The sequence below is a fragment of the Pelobates fuscus genome, chromosome 6, assembly GCF_036172605.1.
Source record: "Pelobates fuscus isolate aPelFus1 chromosome 6, aPelFus1.pri, whole genome shotgun sequence".
Lineage (NCBI taxonomy): Eukaryota > Metazoa > Chordata > Amphibia > Anura > Pelobatidae > Pelobates > Pelobates fuscus.
This window is the reverse complement of record NC_086322.1, coordinates 13,096,074-13,118,788: the sequence shown is the minus strand read 5'-3', so window position 1 is coordinate 13,118,788 and position 22,715 is coordinate 13,096,074.

Genomic DNA, 22,715 nt, shown 5'->3' with positions numbered 1-22,715 from the left:
CCCTGCTGTAAGTAGCTGGTGTATGTATGTCTGTGTAGTGTCAGGATATGTGGATTCAGAGTATATTTAAATACATATTTTGTTTTTCTAAATAGGGTAGTATTTATATGTGTGTTTGTGTAGCATGGCAGTATGAATAAGGGTGTGTGTGTAAATTGTGGCAATATGTTTGTATGAGATATGCAGGCCTCCACATTTTGTGTCTTGAATTACAAACCAAGTGTTAAAAACTACAAGCCACCTTAAAGGAACACTATAGTGTCAGCAATAAAAACGTGTATTCCTGACACTATAGGTTTAAAATAGCCGTTTAGGTGCCCAGCCCCCCTTTTTGCCCTGTTAAAAAGGTGATATACTTACCTTTTTTCCAGCATGGCCTGGGTCTCCTCATGGCTGACCCTGCCCCCTCCCCCCCACCTCCTTGGCTGAGGTCATAAAATAAGATGAGCTCTGCCAATACAATGCCTTTCTATATTAATTTTTTTGTCCTAGCTTGTTGCAAAATTGTGCTTCAAACTGGGTTTTTTTTTTTTTTTGCCTTTTGGATCAACAGCAAAAAACAAATGTGAGGAAGGCTGAACTTGATGGACGCAAGTCTCTTTTCAGCTATCTAACTATGTAACTATGTATAGCTTGGCTCTTTCCTCTGCAAAAGTTAATTACTTCAATACCCTCATAACCACACTCTCCAGCGAACCCAAAAGACTATTTCACACATTTAACTCTCTTCTTCGCCCTGATGTTCCTCCTCCACCTAGTAACTTGACCGCCTGAGACTTTGCAACTCACTTCACTGACAAGATCTCTACAATCAGAGAAGAGATCTCTCATCTTTCTTCTTCCCCTTACAATACTTCCCCTGACTTCACTCCCTCTGCTGTTCTATGTTCATTCGCACCCGCTACATTGGAAGAGGTTTCTGCTCTGCTTCAGTCCTCCCGCCCCACCACCTGCTCCCTAGATCCAATTCCCTTGCATCTCATCCGTACTCTGTCTTCTTCTCTTTCTCCACCTCTCACTAAAATTCTCAATCTCTCTCTCTCCTCTGGTATATTTCCATCGCCCTTCAAACATGCAACTGTAACCCTAATTCTAAAGAAGCCCAATCTTGACCCTAACTCCCCATCCAACTATCGTCCTATCTAGTGATGTCGCGAACATAACATTTTCGGTTCGCGAACGGCGAACGCGAACTTCCTCAAAAGTTCGCGAACGGGCGAACCGCCATAGACTTCAATGGGCAGGCAAATTTTAAAACCCACAGGGACTCTTTCTGGCCACAATAGTGATGGAAAAGTTGTTTCAAGGGGACTAACACCTGGACTGTGGCATGCCGGAGGGGGATCCATGGCAAAACTCCCATGGAAAATTACATAGTTGATGCAGAGTCTGGTTTTAATCCATAAAGGGCATAAATCACCTAACATTCCTAAATTGTTTGGAATAATGTGCTTTAAAACATCAGGTATGATGTTGTATAGATCAGGTAGTGTAAGGGTTACGCCCGCTTCACAGTGACAGACCGAACACCGCAAACAACCGCATACAGTCCATTTGCACAACCGCAAACTCCCCATTTGCACAAGGTTGGATACCAAGCTAGCCATGTCCCGTTCCTTGTCCTCACTGATGTCATTGAAGGTCTCTCTTCCTCCACCCAGGAAGCGGGAGATGGAAAAGGATGCTTGGTCGATCCTCCTACTTCAAATGTGGGGCACTGCGCGTGCAATCTAATGTGCCACCAGATAGGAGTGGTGTGTTAAGTAGTACTATTCTTATCAGTTTAATCCCTGTTATGTCCCCTATCAAGGGACGTGTATATAAGGCATCGATTTTAGGAAGCGGGAGATGGAAAAAGATGCTTGGTCGGTCCTCCTACTTAAAATTTGGGGCACTGCGCGTGCAATCTAATGTGCCACCAGATAGGAGTGGTGTGTTAAGTAGTACTATTCCTATCAGTTTAATCCCTGTTACGTCCCCTATCAGGGGACGTGTATATAAGGCATCGATTTTAGGAAGCGGGAGATGGAAAAAGATGCTCGGTCGGTCCTCCTACTTCAAATTTGGGGGACTGCGCGTGCAATCTAATGTGCCACCAGATAGGAGTGGTGTGTTAAGTAGTACTATTCCTATCAATTTAATCCCTGTTACGTCCCCTATCAGGGGACGTGTATATAAGGCATCGATTTTAGGAAGCGGGAGATGGAAAAAAATGCTTGGTCGTCCTCCTACTTCAAATTTGGGGCACTGCGCGTGCAATCTAATGTGCCACTAGATAGGAGTGGTGTGTTAAGTAGTACTATTCTTATCAGTTTAATCCCTGTTACGTCCCCTATCAGGGGACGTGTATATAAGGCATCGATTATAGGAAGCGGGAGATGGAAAAAGATGCTTGGTCGGTCCTCCTACTTCAAATTTGGGGCACTGTGCGTGCAATCTAATGTGCCACCAGATAGGAGTGGTGTGTTAAGTAGTACTATTCCTATCAGTTTAATCCCTGTTACGTCCCCTATCAGGGGATGTGTATATAAGGCATCAATTTTAGGAAGCGGGAGATGGAAAAAGATGCCTGGTCGGTCCTCCTACTTCAAATGTGGGGCACTGCGCGTGCAATCTAATGTGCCACCAGATAGGAGTGATGTGTTAAGTAGTACTATTCTTATCAGTTTAATCCCTGTTACGTCCCCTATCAGGGGACGTGTATATAAGGCATCGATTTTAGGAAGCGGGAGATGGAAAAAAATGCTTGGTCGTCCTCCTACTTCAAATTTGGGGCACCGCGCGTGCAATCTAATGTGCCACCAGATAGGAGTGGTTTGTTAAGTAGTACTATTCCTATCAGTTTAATCCCTGTTACGTCCCCTATCAGGGGACGTGTATATAAGGCATCGATTTTAGGAAGCGGGAGATGGAAAAAGATGCTTGGTCGGTCCTCCTACTTCAAATTTGGGGCACTGCGCGTGCAATCTAATGTGCCACCAGATAGGAGTGGTGTGTTAAGTAGTACTATTCCTATCAATTTAATCCCTGTTACGTCCCCTATCAGGGGACGTGTATATAAGGCATCGATTTTAGGAAGCGGGAGATGGAAAAAGATGCTCGGTCGGTCCTCCTACTTCAAATTTGGGGGACTGCGCGTGCAATCTAATGTGCACCAGATAGGAGTGGTGTGTTAAGTAGTACTATTCTTATCAGTTTAATCCCTGTTACGTCCCCTATCAGGGGACGTGTATATAAGGCATCGATTTTAGGAAGCGGGAGATGGGAAAAAATGCTTGGTCGTCCTCCTACTTCAAATTTGGGGCACTGCGCGTGCAATCTAATGTGCCACCAGATAGGAGTGGTTTGTTAAGTAGTACTATTCCTATCAGTTTAATCCCTGTTACGTCCCCTATCAGGGGACGTGTATATAAGGCATCGATTTTAGGAAGCGGGAGATGGAAAAAGATGCTTGGTCGGTCCTCCTACTTCAAATTTGGGGCACTGCGCGTGCAATCTAATGTGCCACCAGATAGGAGTGGTGTGTTAAGTAGAACTATTCCTATCAATTTAATCCCTGTTACGTCCCCTATCAGGGGACGTGTATATAAGGCATCGATTTTAGGAAGCGGGAGATGGAAAAAAATGCTTGGTCGTCCTCCTACTTCAAATTTGGGGCACTACGGGTGCAATCTAATGTGCCACCAGATAGGAGTGGTGTGTTAAGTAGTACTATTCTTATCAGTTTAATCCCTGTTACGTCCCCTATCAGGGGACGTGTATATAAGGCATCGATTTTAGGAAGCGGGAGATGGAAAAAGATGCTTGGTCGGTCCTCCTACTTCAAATTTGGGGCACTGCGCGTGCAATCTAATGTGCCACCAGATAGGAGTGGTGTGTTAAGTAGTACTATTCCTATCAGTTTAATCCCTGTTACGTCCCCTATCAGGGGACGTGTATATAAGGCATCGATTTTAGGAAGCGGGAGATGGAAAAAGATGCTTGGTCGGTCATTCTACTTCAAATTTGGGGCACTGCGCGTGCAATCTAATGTGCCACCAGATAGGAGTGGTGTGTTAAGTAGTACTATTCCTATCAGTTTAATCCCTGTTACGTCCCCTATCAGGGGACGTGTATATAAGGCATCGATTTTAGGAAGCGGGAGATGGAAAAAGATGCTTGGTTGGTCCTCCTACTTCAAATTTGGGGCACTGCGCTGCAAAATCTAATGTGCCACCAGATAGGAGTGGTGTGTTAAGTAGTCCCCCTCATCAGGCCTTTTTTCATCGAATGTATCACCTACTGTCAGTCCCTTTGGGATCCATCCCTCATTCATCTTAATAAAGGTGAGGTAATCTAGACTTTTTGGACCTAGGCGACTTCTCTTCTCAGTGACAATACCTCCTGCTGCACTGAAGGTCCTTTCTGACAGGACACTTGAAGCGGGGCAGGCCAGAAGTGCTATCGCAAATTGGGATAGCTCAGGCCACAGGTCAAGCCTGCACACCCAGTAGTCAAGGGTTTATCGCGAGTGTCGATATCTGCAGTTAAGGCGAGGTAGTCTGCTACTTTCCGACTTGCCGTAATTCGGTAACATTTCAGGCACTTTCTGCTTATACTGGGGGTCTAGTAACGTGGACACCCAGTACAGGTCGTTCTCCTTCAGCCTCCTTCAGGCACGACAGCATGAAAGACCCCATTTGCACAAGGTTGGATGCCGAGCTACTCATGTCCTGTTCCTCGTCCTCAGTGATCTCTCTGAAGGTATGTTCTTCCCCCCAGCCACGTACAACACCACAGGTACCAGATAGGTGACAACGAGCACCCTGGGATGCCTGTTGTGGTTGGTCTTCCTCCTCCTCCTCAAAGCCACATTCCTCCTCTAACTCCTCTTCCTCACAATCCTCTTCCCGCGTTGCCGCAGGCCCAGCAAGCGAAGCTGATAAGGCTGTTTCTGGTGGTGATGGTGGTGATGGTGACCACAACTCTTCCTCTTCACGCTCATCTACGGCCTGATCCAGCACTCTTCGCAGGGCACGCTCCAGGAAGAAAACAAATGGTATGATGTCGCTGATGGTGCCTTCGGTGCGGCTGACTAGGTTTGTCACCTCCTCAAAAGGACGCATGAGCCTACAGGCATTGCGCATGAGCGTCCAGTAACGTGGCAAAAAATGTTCCAGCTCCGCAGAGGCTGTCCTAGCACCCCGGTCATACAAATACTCGTTAACGGCTTTTTCTTGTTGGAGCAGGCGGTCGAACATTAGGAGTGTTGAATTCCAACGTGTCGGGTTGTCACAAATCAAGCGCCTCACTGGCATGTTGTTTCGCCACTGGATATCAGAAAAGTGCCCCATGGCCGTGTAGGAACGCCTGAAATGGCCACACATCTTCCTGGCCTGCTTAAGGACGTCCTGTAAGCCTGGGTACTTATGCACAAAGCGTTGCACGATCAGATTACACACATGTGCCATGCACGGCACATGTGTCAACTTGCCCAAATGCAATGCCGCCAACAAATTTATTTCGTTGTCACAAACCACTTTGCCGATCTCCAGTTGGTGCGGAGTCAGCCACTGATCCACCTGTGCGTTCAGGGCGGACAGGAGTGCTGGTCCGGTGTGACTCTCTGCTTTCAGGCAAGTAAACCCCAAGACGGCGTGATACTGCCGTATCTGGGATGTGGAACAGTACCTGGGGAGATGGGGGAGTGCCGTTGATGTGGAGCGAGACGCAGCAGCAGAAGAGGACTCAGCCGAGGAGGTTATGGAAGAGGATGGAGTAGGAGGAGTAGAGGAGGTGGCAGCAGGTCTGCCTGTCACCAACTCCTCTGCAGAGCAAGGCATTCCATGCTTGGCAGCCGTCAGCAGGTTTACCCAATGCGCAGTGTAGGTGATATACCTGCCCTGACCATGCTTTGCAGACCAGGTATCAGTGGTCAGATGGACCCTTGCCCCAACACTGTGTGCCAGACATGCCATTACTTCCTTTTGCACAATCGAGTACAGGTTGGGGATTGCCTTTTGTGCAAAGAAATTTCGGCCGGGTACCTTCCACTGCGGTGTCCCAATAGATACAAATGTTTTGAACGCCTCAGACTCCACCAGCTTGTATGGTAAAAGCTGGTGGGCTAAGAGTTCAGTCAAGCCAGCTGTCAGACGCCGGGCAAGGGGGTGACTTTGTGACATTGGCTTCTTACGCTCAAACATGTCCTTGACAGACACCTGACTGTGGGCAGATGAGCAGGAACTGCTCAAGGCGATAGATGGAGGGGCGGATGGTTGAGAGGGGGCAAGGAGGACAGCAGTGGTTAACATGGCTGAAGATGCTGAACCAGGAGGAGGATGGCGGCTTTGGGTTTGTGTGCTGCTCGTACTCATGTGTTGATCCCATAGGCGTTTGTGATGTGCGATCATGTGCCTTCGCAAAGCAGTTGTACCTAGGTGGGTGTTGGACTTCCCACGACTCAGTTTCTTTTGGCACAGGTTGCAAATGGCATCGCTGTTGTCAGAGGCAGACACAACATATCCCTGTTATCTACATCCTCTGGCAATAATGGTTGCGCATCACTCATTTCTTCCAACTGATGTGTAAATAACACCTCTGACATACCAAGTGAAGCGGCTGTGGTGCTAGTGTTGGTGGTGGCGGCAGGCGGGCGAGTGGTAACTTGAGAGGTGCCCGAAGCTAAGCTGGAGGAGGATGGTGCGTCGAGGTTCCGAGCGGAAGATGTAGAAGATTGGGTGTCCTGTGTTAGCCAGTCAACTATGTCCTCAGAACTTTTCAAGTTCAGGGTACGTGGCCTCTGAACACTGGGCATTATTCTAGGGCCAAAGGGATTCACAGCACCACGACCACGACGGCCCCTGCGGGGTGGCCTGCCTCTGCCTGTCATTTTTTTTTCGATTAGTGGTACTATGCGTGCAAGCTACTGTGACAACAGATATGAGTGGCACTGGTATGACACTGTGCCCTGGCAGGCCCTGAAACGCACACTCGTGAAGGAAACTGACTGCTATTATATTACAGTCCAAAAAGTTTTTTTGTTTTTTTTAAATGCAAGCTATTGTGACACCAGTGAGTGAGCGGTGGCACTGGCCAGGCCCTGAAACGCACACCAGTGAAGGAAACTGACTGCTATTATATTACAGTCAACAAAAGTTTAGTTTTTTTAAATGCAAGCTATTGTGACACCAGATATGAGTGGTGGCACTGGGCAAGTGGGCACAGTATACGCTGTGAGCCTGACACACACGCTGGCAGACAACTAACTGCTATTCAATCTATTACAGTAAAAATTTATTTTATTTTTTTAAATGTACACTACTGTTACACCAGATATGAGTTGCACTGGTGTGACACTGTGCCCTGGCAGGCCCTGAAACGCACACTTGTGAAGGAAACTGACTGCTAATATATTACAGTCCAAAAAGTTTAGTTTTTTTTAAATGCAAGCTATTGTGACACCAGTGAGTGAGTGGTGGCACTGGGCAGGCCCTGAAACGCACACTAGTGAAGGAAACTGACTGCTATTATATTACAGTCAAAAAAGTTGGGACCAAAGGACCAAACTACTGGAATAAAAGGGAATCATGACATGTCACACATGTCATGTGTCCTTAAGGGGTTAAACTAAACTTAACCAAAACTGAAATTCGTGTCTTTCCTCCCTCAAGTGTTGTAACTCCTATGTCTGTCTTCCTCCAACTCAACGGTGCTACCATCAGCTCCACCACGCAGGCTCGTTGCCTAGGTGTTCTCTTTGACTCCGACCTCTCCTTCAAGCCTCATGTTCAATCTATCGCCAAATCCTGTCATTTCCATCTCAAAAACATTGCGCACATTCGCCCCTACTTAACGCCAGATGCGACTAAGGTATTGGTCCATTCCACTGTCCTTTCTTGCCTTGACTGCTTCTCAGTGGTCTTACGTGCTCCCAACTTGCGCCGTTACAGTCCATAATGAATGCGGCAGCGAGGCTCATCTTCCTGTCCGCCCGCACCTCCCATGCCTCACCCTTCTGTCAGTCCCTACATTTGCTTCCTATAAAATATAGAGCTCAATTTAAAATTCTGGTTCTTGCTTTCCAATCTCTACATAATGCTGCTCCACCTATCTAACCTCCCTTATACACAAGTATGTCCAGTCTAGGCCCTTACGATCTGCTGAAGACTTACGTGTATCTTCTGTCCGTACTCCCACCTCTGATGCTCGCCTTCAAGATTTCTCGAGGGCTGCACCGTTCCTGTGGAACTCGCTTCCCTCCTCCGTTAGATGCTCACCCAGTCTTCACTCCTTCAAAAAATCGTTAAAAACCCACTTCTTCATAAAAGCGTATCAATTAAACTGTTAACAGCTCCTGACTGATTCCTCTTCTGCAACTGTCACTAGTCTAATACCATCCTTACCTTTTTGTGTCATTTTACCCCACTCCATCTAGCATGTAAGCTCATTGAGCAGGGCCCTCAACCACTCTGTTCCTGTGTGTCCAACTTGTCTGGTTACAGCTACATGTCTGTTCGTCCACCCATTGTAAAGCGCTGCGGAATTTGATGGTGCTCTATAAATATAATAATAATAATAATAATAATAATAGGAAAGCACTGGAAAGCTATTGCAGATGCATGGCAAAAATCAATGGTTCTGTATGAGGAGCGTTCACAATGGGCAGCACTGGCACAGATAGCACCTCTAGTGGCCATCTGAGTGACTGCCACTAGATGTGTTCCTGTGCAGTGTTCACATTAAAGGGACACTCCAGTGCCAGGAAAACAAACCGTTTTCCTGGCACTGCAGGTCCCCTCTCCCTCCCACCCCCCATCCCAGGTTGCTGAAGGGGTTTAAACCCTTTCAGTGACTTACCTGAGACCACCGCCGATGTCCCTCGGCAGTGGTTTAGGGTGCGCCCACGCTCCTCCCCCGCCGATGTCAGCTGGCGGGGGGATACCGATTGCGCATGCGCGGCCACCGGCTGGGTGAGACCTAATGCGCATGCGCGGCAATGCCACGCACGTGCATTAGACCTCCCCATAGGAAAGCATTGCTTTCAATGCTTCCCTATGGGGATTTTAGCGACGCTGGAGGTCCTCACATAGCGAGAAACCAGAAAGGGCCCTCTAGTGGCTGTCTAGTAGACAGCCACTAGAGGAGGACTTAACTCTGCAAGGTAATTATTGCAGTTTATGAAAATTGCTATATTTACAGTTGCAGGGTTAAGGGTAGTGGGAGTTGGCACCCAGACCATTACAATGGGCAGAAGCCGTCTGGGTGCCTGGAGTGTCCCTTTAAAAAGCCTGCAGGGACAGGCAGTAGACACCAGAACAGATACATTAAGCTGGTGACTATAATGTCCCTTTAACTGCTTGTGTTTTTATTTTATTTTTTAATTCTGGAGTGGGTGCAGGAGTATAGGGGATGTAGTGGTTGCAGGGGGTAATACGGGTTATAGTGGTTGAAGGCGCTGTGGGTGCAGGGGGTAGGGGCTGTAGTGGGTTCAGAGGTTATAGAGGCTCTAGAGGGTGCCTAGGGATAGGAGCTGTAGTTGGTGCAGGAGGGGGGTGTAGTGGGAGCAGGAAGGGGAGGGGCTGTAGTGGGTGCAGGGGGTAGAGGATGTTTTGGTGCAGGGACTGTAGTGGGTTCAGGTGGGGTAGGGACTGTAGTGGGTGCAGGAGGGAAGAGGATGTTGTGGGTTCAGGAGCTTTAGTGGGTGCAGGGGGTAGGGGCTGTAGTGGATGCAGTGGGGTAGAGGCTGTAGTGGGTGCAGAGCGATAGGGGCTGGAGTGGGTGCAGAGCGATAGGAGCTGGAGTGGGTGCAGGGGGTAGGGGCTGGAGTGGGTGCAGGAGGGTAGGGGTTTTAGTGGGTGCAGGAAGGGTAGGGGCCTGAGTGGGTGCAGGAGGGTAGGGGCTGGAGTGGGTGCAGGAGGGTAGGGGCTGGAGTGGGTGCCAGGGGGTAAGGGCTTTAATGGGTGCTAAGGGTAGGGGCTGTAGAGGGTGCAGGGGGTACAGGCTGTAGTGGATGCAGGGGTTTTAGTGGGTGCCAGGGGGTAAGGGTGTGCAGGGGGTACAGGCTGTAGTGAATGCAGGGGCTTTAGTGGGTGCAGGGGGTATAGGGGCTCTAGAAGGGGTCTGGGGGGGTAGAGGATGTAGTGGTTGCAGGGGGTAATATGGGTTATAGTGGTTGCAGGGGCTGTGGGTGCAGGGGGTACAGGCTGTTGTGCGTGCAGGGGCTGTAGTGGGTGCAGGGGGTATAGGGGCTCTAGAGGGTGTCTGGGGGTAGGGGTTGTAGTGGGTGTCTGGGGGTAAAAGGAGTTGTATTAAGAGCAGAGGTATAGGGAGTGTAGTGAGTTATAGGGGCTTTAGTTGTTAAAGGGGTTGGAGAGATAGGAGCTGTGAAAGGGCAGTATGGGTCTTACCTTTGGCCAGGGAGAGGGGGATTCTTATCCTTGGGATGTATGCTGGACATGCTGCCTGTAACACAGATCAGGGCTGCTCCGCAACATGATGTTACTTCCTGCAGAACCAGCCACACAGAGCTGCCCTGATCAGTGCTACAGGTAGTGCTACAGTGCTACATCTGCTGGCAGAGGCTCTGCTCCTTTCAGCCACACAGACAGGTACACTGAGCGGCAGCCTAGTGGTGTCTTTGGGAAGGCCCCTTAGCTGTCCCTCAATGTTCCCTACAAGGGAACGAAAATTAAACTAACAGCAGGGGCCCGCGGAAGTCAGTGCGGGCCTCTTACTGAGTGCAGGCTGGCCATTACTGCACTAAAGCAGGGGCGGGCCCCTCAGAGCTTCTGGCCCTCGGTCCATGACTGATTTGCCCCTGGGGAAGATTGTGTTTTAAGGTGTTGCACTATATATTTTAATTTTTTACGTGGGCATCTGAGCATCCAGAGGACGTTCTACGATCTGAAGTCTATGTCGTATATGATGGGTTTATAATGTCACCAAATATTGTGAGTTTAACCTTGAATTTAATACACTTATATGGCCCTATTTGGTTCTATTTCTTTTTGTAGATATACTGTTAGTTTATTCTGTTTTTGAGGACCTGAGGACTCCTTGTTGTATCTACTACAAACTCCTTGTGAAAGGGGTAATTAACGTTTCATTTAACTTTATTTCCCTTTGTATTACATTATTATGGTGAGTGTGCTGGTTATAATAGATATACACAGAGCTGCAGAAGAAGCCCCTTCCTCATACGAATAATACAAACAGCCTACACACACACACACACACACACACAGTCTCCACAAACAAAATACAGCTGACAATCCAAATACACACACACAACCCCACAGCCTCTCACATGCAATAACACAAGCAGCCCCCCTCACACACACCACCAAACACACAGCCCACACGCTTAGGTATCATATGCAATATAACAACCGACTCACGAACATATACAATATAACAGCACACATACGCAGAAATGCAAAGCTACAAAGTAACTGCAGCACCCGTAAATAACGCAAGCACAATACGGCAACACACACAACAAAATAGGACTGGCACACCAAGAGACTTCAAGGTCTTGTTTTGGCACAGTACTAATAAAAGGTTGTCTACCCCTGCTCCAGAATAATAAATCCCCCTGCTCCAGAATAATAAATCCCCCTGCTCCATAATAATAAATACCCCTGCTCCATAATAATAAATACCCCTGCTCCATAATAATAAATACCCCTGCTCATACTAACAAATTGTGTGACACTCAGGCGTTTCACTTTCATTTTCACTGCTTGCCCTCCCTCCTCACACTTAGCTCTTTGTGTGAATGTATTCTGTTCCATTTGTCTGGTCACTGTACTGCTGGAAACTTAGCACTCCCGATCTAAGGTGAGGTTTCTATGTCCATATGTAACAAAGCGATTTGTGTCTGTTTCTGAACTCTCTTTGTTTATTTGATAATGTTTTTGCTGGGAAGAAAGGATATTTTATTATCTCTGCAGACACACAGTCACAGTCAAAGTAAAATAACGTCAAGATTGAAAATATGTCCAATATAACTGTACAGAAACCTCTGGGAGAACGTGACATTGGAAATGGGTTAATGGAATTTACCGAAAAAATTTAAGCATGATTATTTTATGATTTTATAATAAATAACAATTGGAGTATAATGTATCCGATATACAAAACTATCTTCAGATAGATTTTTCCTAGAATGCATTTTGGTAAAACAAATCGTACATTTAAATAAACAAAAATCTGTTAGCATTTATAGAGTGCCAACATTTGTTTTGCAGTTCTTTATGTAACTGACATACAAATGCGTTACACACGTAATTGACATACAAAAAAGTATGGACAGAGACAAGCGGTGAAGCATGCTTTGCCCAAAGAAGCTTACAATCTATGAGATCATACTACTATAGTGCGTATCCCCCACTGGGATCCGTTATCACACTCTGAGTCCTGGGTGCTTTTCTGAAAAAGTAACCCTTAACTCTGGCTGTAAGAGAGAGAGAGATTGGGGTCAGCTGGACCTGCAATAAAGATGAAGAATGATGGGTTTATGCACAGATGAGGTCTGAGTTAGTGAAGCAAATAAAAACATTTGGGCATCAATAAAAGAAGGGAGGATTGGCTAGACATAACAGAGAAAATCATTAGTAGTATTCACACAAATTAATAAAAGAAAATAAGCAAGCCAAATATATAGAGTAAGACTGGTTACACTTTTCCCTTTATGTATGATATATCACACTGCTATACTGTAGTGTTATTCCCCTTTAAGATGATATATCGCACTGCTATAGTGTTATTCCCCTTTAAGATGAGATATCGCACTGCTATTGTCATCTGGGTATAGTTATCTGGGTAGTGAAGGGAGTGGTCTCTAATTATCTGGGTGACTGAGGGGGAGGTCTGAAATTAACTGGGTAGCTGTGGGGGGCTGTCTCTAATTATGTGGGTAGTTCAGGGGGTGGGCTCTAATAATCTGGGTAGTGGGGTGGGCTCTAATAATCTGGGTGGTTGAGGAGGTGGTCTCTAATAATCTAGGTAGTTGAGGGGGTGGTCTCTAATAATCTGGGTAGTTCAGGGGCTGGGCTCTAATAATCTGGGTAGTGGGGTGGGCTCTAATAATCTGGGTGGTTGAGGAGGTGGTCTCTAATAATCTGGGTGGTTGAGAGGGGGTGGTCTCTAATAATCTGGGTAGTTGAGGGGGTGGTCTCTAATAATCTGGGTAGTTGAGGGGGTGGTCTCTAATAATCTGGGTAGTTGAGGGGGTGGTCTCTAATAATCTGGGTGGGTAGTTGAGGGGGTGGTCTCTAATAATCTGGATAGTTCAGGGGGTGGTCTCTAATAATCTGGGTGGGTAGTCTCTAATAATCTGGGTAGTTATGGGGGTGGTCTCTAATAATCTGGGTGGGTAGTTGAGGGGGTAGTCTCTAATAATCTGGGTAGTTGAGGGGGTGGTCTCTAATAAACTGGGTGGGTAGTTAAAACAAGATATCACACTGCTATAGTGTTATTCCCCTTAAAGACGAGATATTGCACTGCTATAGTGTTATTCCCCTTTAAGATGATATATCACACTGCTATAGTGTTATTCCCCTTTAAGATGAGATATCACACTGCTATAGCGTTATTCCCCTTTAAGACGATATATCGCACTGCTATAGTGTTATTCCCCTTTAAGATGAGATATCACACTGCTATAGTGTTATTCCCCTTTAAGACGATATATCGCACTACTATAGCGTTATTCCCCTTTTAGATGATATATCGCACTGCTATAGCGTTATTCTCCTTTAAGATGATATATCACACTGCTATAGCGTTATTCCCCTTTAAGACGAGATATCACACTGCTATAGCGTTATATCCCTTTAAGATGAGATATCGCACTGCTATAGTGTTATTCCCCTTTAAGATGAGATATCACACTGCTATAGTGTTATTCCCCTTTAAGATGAGATATCACACTGCTATAGTGTTATTCCCCTTTAAGACGATATATCACACTGCTATAGTGTTATTCCCCTTTAAGACAAGATATCACACTGCTATAGTGTTATTCCCCTTTAAGACAAGATATCACACTGCTATAGTGTTATTCCCCTTTAAGACGAGATATCACACTGCTATAGCTTTATTCCCCTTTAAGACGATATATCACACTGCTATAGTGTTATTCCCCTTTAAGATGATATATCACACTGCTATAGTCATCTGGGTATAGTTATCTGGGTAGTGAAGGGAATGGTCTCTAACTATCTGGGTGACTGAGGGGGAGGTCTGAAATTAACTGGGTAGCTGTGGGGGGCTGGTCTCTAATAATCTGGATAGTTCAGGGGGTCATCTCTAATAATCTGGGTGGGTAGTTCAGGGGGTAGTCTCTAATAATATGGGTGGGTAGTTCAGGGGGTAGTCTCTAATAATCTGGATAGTTCAGGGGCTGGTCTCTAATAATCTGGGTAGTTGAGGGGGTGAGCTCTAATAATCTGGGTAGTTCAGGGGGTGGGCTATAATAATCTGGGTGGTTGAGGGGGGTGATCTCTAATAATCTGGGTGGTTGAGGGGGGTGGTCTCTAATAATCTGGGTAGTTGAGGGGGCGGTCTCTAATAATCTGGGTAGTTGAGGGGGGGCGATCTCTAATAATCTGGGTAGTTGAGGGGGTGGTCTCTAATAATCTGGGTGGTTGAGGGGGTGGTCTCTAATAATCTGGGTAGTTGAGGGGGTGGTCTCTAATAATCTGGGTGGGTAGTTAAAACAAGATTTCGCACTGCTATAGTGTTATTCCCCTTTAAGACGATATATCGCACTGCTATAGCTTTATTCCCCTTTAAGATGAGATATCACACTGCTATAGTCATCTGGGTATAGTTATCTGGGTAGTGAAGGGACTGGTCTCTAATTATCTGTGTGACTGAGGGGGAGGTCTGAAATTAACTGGGTAGCTGTGGGGGGCTGTCTCTAATTATGTGGGTAGTTCAGGGGGTGGGCTCTAATAATCTGGGTAGTGGGGTGGGCTCTAATAATCTGGGTGGTTGAGGAGGTGGTCTCTAATAATCTGGGTAGTTGAGGGGGTGATCTCTAATAATCTGGGTAGTTCAGGGGGTGGGCTCTAATAATCTGGGTAGTGGGGTGGGCTCTAATAATCTGGGTGGTTGAGGAGGTGGTCTCTAATAATCTGGGTGGTTGAAGGGGGGTGGTCTCTAATAATCTGGGTAGTTGAGGGGGTGGTCTCTAATAATCTGGGTAGTTGAGGGGGTGGTCTCTAATAATCTGGGTAGTTGAGGGGGTGGTCTCTAATAATCTGGGTGGGTAGTTGAGGGGGTGGTCTCTAATAATCTGGATAGTTCAGGGGGTGGTCTCTAATAATCTGGGTGGGTAGACTCTAATAATCTGGGTAGTTATGGGGGTGGTCTCTAATAATCTGGGTGGGTAGTTGAGGGGGTAGTCTCTAATAATCTGGGTAGTTGAGGGGGTGGTCTCTAATAAACTGGGTGGGTAGTTAAAACAAGATATCACACTGCTATAGTGTTATTCCCCTTAAAGACGAGATATTGCACTGCTATAGTGTTATTCCCCTTTAAGATGAGATATCACACTGCTATAGTCATCTGGGTATAGTTATCTGGGTAGTGAAGGGAGTGGTCTCTAATTACCTGGGTGACTGAGGGGGAGGTCTGAAATTAACTGGGTAGCTGTGGGGGGCTGTCTCTAATTATGTGGGTAGTTCAGGGGGTGGTCTCTAATAATCTGGATAGTTCAGGGGGTCGTCTCTAATAATCTGGGTGGGTAGTTCAGGGGGTGGGCTCTAATAATCAGGGTGGTTGAGGAGGTGGTCTCTAATAATCTGGGTAGTTGAGGGGGTGGTCTCTAATAATCTGGGTGGGTAGTTGAGGGGGTGATCTCTAATAATCTAGGTAGTTGAGGGGGTGGTCTCTAATAATCTGGGTGGGTAGTTGAGGGGGTGGTCTCTAATAATCTGGATAGTTGAGGGGTGTTACAAATTGCTATTTGTAACTGGCCCTTTAAATGGAAAATTGCCCTGCTTCCCTGGATTGTGGAGAAGCCTATTTGCCAGCCTCCTTCCTCATGACTATGGCCCCTGGATTGTGCCCCTGAAAACGTATGAACTTTTATTGGGTGTGTATGGCCCTTTAAAAACCGTCTGGGGACATATTGTGACTTTGCTGAACAATGCCCCTTTAAGACTATGTCCCCAGACCTGTAAAATAACTTGCCCCTGGCTCTCCCCCACTTGGTTCAGTAAATAGGGCTTACTGAACCAAGTATTACACAGGCGGACCACCCAGAAGTTAAAGTGTGCAGGCAATTTACCTCCCAGGCTGTGAGGTTACTGCAGGTTAATTGCACGTGGCGGCGGCCATCTTTGTTCAGTCGAACGCGGTCAGCGGTGTATGCTAAAGATTCTGTGGAACTGAACACCGCTGACCCTTACCTTCTCCTACACTTTGTTTTTCAGCTCCAGAGACTAAGTCCCGTTCGAAATGGTCGTTTTTTCGCATGAAATTGACCGACCGCACAGCCCAAATCTATGGAACTGTTTTGGGCAGGAAATTGTGCTTGCGGTCGGTCATAAAGGGATCTCCAGCTAACTTTTGATCCACTGGGGGGATTTGGCTGATTTTTGGAAGTGTTTATGTTTGATGTATGCTGAGTTCAAATATGTAATTTTGATGGAGATTGAATGTATAGTTTTAAAGTTACAGTGTGTGAAAACTGTATTTTTACTGTATGCTATAATTATGTTATATGTTTATCTGAGGGGAGGAGACGTGGGGGTGGTACCATGTAGGTGATTGGTTAATTTCAACCTCCCCCTGGGAGTGTCCTGTGTGTACCTTTTTGTAATAAAAAGCAGGCTGGGTGTTCCAGTCCTCAGTTCTTCTTGACCCTTCAAAACGTAGCCTCGTCTCGTTATTGGAGGGAATTGCTGTATCACACTGGGGATTGCTATGCTCTGCATATTCCCCTGAGCTTAATCACTATGCTCTTTTAAGAGCTTGTTCCGGATACGCTCTCCTGGAGGAGAGGTCTTCCCCACACGGTCCTGAATGCTGGAGGTTCATTCCAGGGTGGAAGGAAGACGGCGCGGCTCCAGTTAAGCTACGGCGGTTGTGGAGCGTGCGGTGGTTGTGGTGTCGTCTGCAGTGCTTGGAGTCCTCTGTAAGCGCTAGGAGCATCCATCAACGGAGGGTACTCGGTCGGAGTACACGGAGCTCCGTTACATTGGTGGCAGCAGTGGGATGGCGTCCTAGTGCGAGGAGAAGCAGCTCGGAGACACTGGTAACATTTGGAATTACAAATTGAGGGCAACGCTAGTATCCGTACAGCGCCCCTGGCTACAGCAGGATGGAATCAGCTAGTTTTCGGACAGCGTTCCATGATGAGGAGGCGGCCGCAGATTACAGGGATGCAGACAGAAAGGAACTCTGGTATGATGCCCTGGAAGACGCCCAGTGGCGGCGAGGTGAGAGTCTCCCCAGTGATGAGCAGCGGCTACAGAAGCGTGTGGCAATGCGGATGTATCTATTGGGAGAGCAGCCCCTGGATGAGTGGGTGACCAGACTAGAGACCCTGGTACGGCGAGAGATCTGGCTAGACAACGCATACCAGGCCCTCTGGTGGCATACCATGCGACTTACCCCCTGGACGGCCGAACACGACCTACCGGAGGGGGATGATTATGATGGCCCGGGTCTATTATGGGATAAATTGGAGGACAGCATTGATCTTGGCAGCACGGAGGGGTCTAGGTTTTGGGACATCTACGACTACCGGATGGGCATGTATGTCTGGGCTGACGAACGCGAGGTGAGAAAAGACATAACCCACCTGGTAACAAGGGAGTGGGAGCTGGAGCAGGACTACCAACACCTGCTCAGCTTCGTGCAGCCCCAACCTACCCGACAAGCAGAACCAGACCTCACTGACTGGTCCGGCAATGACCTCCAGATGGCAGGTAGAGATGGGACCGAGGTCTCTCTACCGGCCCTACAGGGATGCTGGGCAACCAACCCAGATCTCCAGCGGCAGTGTGTACCCCAGGGGGCCGAAGGTGTCGTCCTTCCCCCCAGCGGCAGTGTGAACCCCAGGGAGCTGAAGGTGTCGGCCTTCCTCCCCAGCGGCAGTGTGTGTTACAGGGGGCCGAAGGTGTCGTCCTTCCCCCCCCAGCAGCAGTGTGTACCCCAGGGGGCTGAAGGTGTCGTCCTTCCTCCCCAGCGGCAGTGTGTACCCCAGGGGGCCGAAGGTGTCGTCCTTCCCCCCCAGCAGCAGTGTGTCCTACAGAGAGCAGAGACAGTTGGTCCCTCTCTACAGCAGCAGGACAATGTTACGGGAGTGGAGACAGGCGGTCTCCCTCTCCAGCGGCAGCTTCCCCTAACAAGGGGAGACACCAATCCCTCAGACGGCGCAGATGGGACCGTGGTCTCTGTGCCTGACCTACAGGGATGCTGGACAACCTGTCCAGATCCCCAACTGCTCTCACCGGGACAACAGGAGGAGGGGGTAAGTACAAATTCCCCTCCCCAGCTAACTCCTAGAGTGGCACCAGGGTTAACAGAGGCGACATTAACCCTCACTGACTCCTATGTTTCCTTGGCCACTGAGCCAGACTATGTTACCAGCACCCCAGCAGAAGAGCTGGCAGCTGGGCAGAGTGCAGTCGGCCTCTGCCCTACCTTTGTCCCTGGTCCAGAGCCTGATGTCCCGCAGGCTACCCCAGCAGAAGAGCTGGCAGCTGGGCAGAGTGCAGTCGGCCTCTGCCCTACCTTTGTCCCTGGTCCAGAGCCTGATGTCCTGCAGGCTACCCCGGCAGAAGAGCTGGCAGCTGGGCAGAGTGCAGTCGGCCTCTGCCCTACCTTTGTCCCTGGTCCAGAGCCTGATGTCCTGCAGGCTATCCCAGCAGAAGAGCTGGCATCAGGGCAGAGCGCCGCTGGCCTCTGCCCTTCAAGTCCCCACAGCATGTTACCACATCACCACAGCAAAATACCCAGGTGCAGTAATTGTGTCTTGTGGGTGGGTCACCCTTGTACCTGTTTGTTGTGGGTGAGCTACTCTGGCATTTGGTTATTGTGGGTTGGTGGATCGACTAACGGAGGCACTGACCGACAGAAGGTCAGGTGCCTGGTTAGTCTTCCCCCCAAAGGGGAGATGTGTTACAAATCGCTGTTTGTAACTGGCCCTTTAAATGGAAAATTGCCCTGCTTCCCTGGATTGTGGAGAAGCCTATTTGCCAGCCTCCTTCCTCATGACTATGGCCCCTGGAAGATTGTGCCCCTGAAAACTTATTAACTTTTATTGGGTGTGTATGGCCCTTTAAGAACCATCTGGGGACATATTGGGACTTTGCTGAACAATACCCCTTTAAGACTATGTCCCCAGACCTGTAAAATAACTTGCCCCTGGCTCTCTCCCACTTGGTTCAGTAAATAGGGCTTACTGAACCAAGTACCACACAGGCGGACCACCCAGAAGTTAAAGTATGCAGGCAATTTACCTCCCAGGCTGTGAGGTTACTGCAGGTTGATTGCACGCGGTTGTGGAGCGTGCCGTGGTTGTGGTGTCGTCTGCAGTGCTTGGAGTCCTCTGTAAGCGCTAGGAGCATCCATCAACGGAGGGTACTCGGTCGGAGTACACCGAGCTCCGTTACAAGGGGGTGGTCTCTAATAATCTGGGTGGGTAGTTGAGAGGGTGGTCTCTAATAATCTGGGTGGGTAGTTAAAACAAGATTTTGCACTGCTATAGTGTTATTCCCCTTTAAGACGAGATATCACACTGCTATAGCTTTATTCCCCTTTAGGACGATATATCGCACTGCTATAGTGGTATTCCCCTTTAAGATGAGATATCGCACTGCTATAGTGTTATTCCCCTTTAAGATGAGATATCACACTGCTATAGTGTTATTCCCCTTTAAGATGAGATATCACACTGCTATAGTCATCTGGGTAAAGTTATCTGAGTAGTGAAGGGAATGGTCTCTAATTATCTTGGTGACTGAGGGGGAGGTCTGAAATTAACTGGGTAGCTGTGGGGGGCTGTCACTAAATATGTGGGTAGTTCAGGAGGTGGTCTCTAATAATCTGGATAGTTCAGGGGGTCGTCTCTAATAATCTGGGTGGGTAGTTCAGGGGGTAGTCTCTAATAATCTGGATAGTTCAGGGGGTGGTCTCTAATAATCTGGGTAGTTATGGGGGTGGTCTCTAATAATCTGGGTAGTTATGGGGGTGGTCTCTCATAATCTGGATAGTTCAGGGGGTGGTCTCTAATAATCTGGATAGTTCAGGGGGTGGGCTCTAATAATCTGGGTGCTTAGTCTCTAATAATCTGGGTAGTTGAGGGGTGGTCTCTAATAATCTGAGTGGGTAGTTGAGGGGGTGGTCTCTAATAATCTGGGTGGTTGAGGGGGTGGTTTCTAACAATCTGGGTGGTTGAGGGGGGTGGTTTCTAATAATCTGGGTGGTTGAGGGGGTGGTCTCTAATAATCTGGGTAGTTCAGGGGGTGGGCTCTAATAATCTGGGTCGTTAGTTGAGGGGGTGGGCTCTAATAATTTGGGTGGTTGAGGTGGGTGGTCTCTAATAATCTGGGTGGGTAGTTGAATGGGTGGGCTCTAATAATCTGGGTGGGTAGTTGAGGGGGTGGTCTCTAATAATCTGGGTGGGTAGTTGAGGGGGTGGGCTCTAATAATCTGGGTGGGTAGTTGAGGGGGTGGTCTCTAATAATCTGGGTGGGTAGTTCAGGGGGTGGTCTCTAATAATCTGGGTAGTTGAGGGGGGTGGGTAGCTCAGGGGTGGGTTCTAATAATCTGGGTGGTTGAGGGGGGTGGTCTCTAATAATCTGGGTGGGTAGTTGAGGGGTGGGCTCTAATAATCTGGGTAGTTCAGGGGGTGGGCTCTAATAATCTGGATGGGTAGTTGAGGGGGTGGGCTCTAATAATCTGGGTGGGTTGTTGAGGGGGTGGGCTCTAATAATCTGGGTGGTTGAGGGGGTGGTCTCTAATAATATGGGTGGGTAGTTGAGGGGGTGGTCTCTTATAATCTGGGTGGGTAGTTGAGGGGGTTGTCTATAATAATCTGGCTAGTTCAGGGGGTGGGCTCTAATAATCTGGGTGGGTAGTTGAGGGGGTGGTCTCTAATAATCTGGGTGGGTAGTTGAGGGGGTGGTCTCTAATAATCTGGGTGGTTGAGGTTGAGGGGGGTGGTATCTAATAATATGGGTGGGTAGTTGAGGGGGTGGTCTCTAATAATCTGGGTGGGTAGTTGAGGGGGTGGTCTATAATAATCTGGGTAGTTCAGGGGGTGGTCTCTAATAATCTGGGTGGGTAGTTGAGGGGGTGGTCTATAATAATCTGGGTAGTTCAGGGGGTGGTCTCTAATAATCTGGGTGGGTAGTTGAGGGGGTGGTCTCTAATAATCTGGGTGGGTAGTTCAGGGGGTGGGCTCTAATAATCTGGGTGGGTAGTTGAGAGGGTGGTCTCTAATAATCTGGGTGGGTAGTTGAGGGGGTGGTCTCTAATAAACTGGGTGGGTAGTTGAGGGGGTGGTCTCTAATAATCTGGGTGGGTAGTTCAGGGGGTGGGCTCTAATAATCTGGGTGGGTAGTTGAGAGGGTCGTCTCTAATAATCTGGGTGGGTAGTTGAGAGGGTGGTCTCTAATAATCTGGGTAGTTCAGGGGGTGGTCTCTAATAATCTGGGTGGGTAGTTGAGGGGGTGGTCTAATAAACTGGGTGGGTAGTTCAGGGGGTGATCTCTAATAAACTGGGTGGGTAGTTCAGGGGGTGATCTCTAATAAACTGGGTGGGTAGTCTCTAATAATTTGGGTGGGTAGTTGAGGGGGTGCCTTTTGCCCTAGGCAAAAGAAAGATTTGCCGCACCCCCCCCCCCCCCCCTCAGTGACATCACAATGCCCCACCCATTTGATCTGCCATATGAACTAACGCCAGTGCTCCACACAGTGTGTGTTTACATTAAAAAGCCTGCAGGGACCAGCTATAGACACCAGAACCACTTCATTAAGCTATAGTGTCCCTTTAATGTGAGGTAAATTATAGATTAGTGTCACTAATAATATACTAGATTGCCTACTTACAATTAGATGAGGATGGTGATGGGCTCTGGCTGCAGTCTGGCTCCACTGGTCTGGTGTAGAACAGGATCTCCGGAGGCTGTTTGCAACTGTGGTCACAAAATTCAATGTTCTGGGAGAATTAGAAGCAGCTCCATTTTTTGGGGGCCCCTTACACAGCTCAAGGTCTGGGCCCCAGGGCCTGACGGTGAGTATGCCCATGAGGCCCACCCATAAGTCCACCTACATGTTCCACCCATGAGTTTGCTCACAGGGAGTGGAGTGTGTAGGGGATGTGTTATGTGTTATTGTAGAGGATCTAATGTGTGTGCTTATGGAATGTAGTTTATAGGGATACCAGTTTGGGTTAGGTGATGCAGTGTGTTTGTGTGTAGTGGAAGCAGTGTGTTTTTGTGTAAGGGATAGAAAGCAGTGTGTGTTTGTGTAAGGGATAGAAAGCAGTGTGTGTTTGTGTAGCATTCTCCCCACCTCCCCTGTAGCGTGGCCGAGCTCCTCTCCAGTCCGCGACCAGGCCGGACTGACAGGAAGTGCACACTCATAGAGCGCTCAGGCGGCTGCAGCATTTAAAGGGCCGGCGATGGGGGCGCAGGGCGCCCCCTCCTATATGGCACCCTAGGCGGCTGCCTAGTTCGCCTTATAGGAAGCGCCGGCCCTGGGGGGTGGTC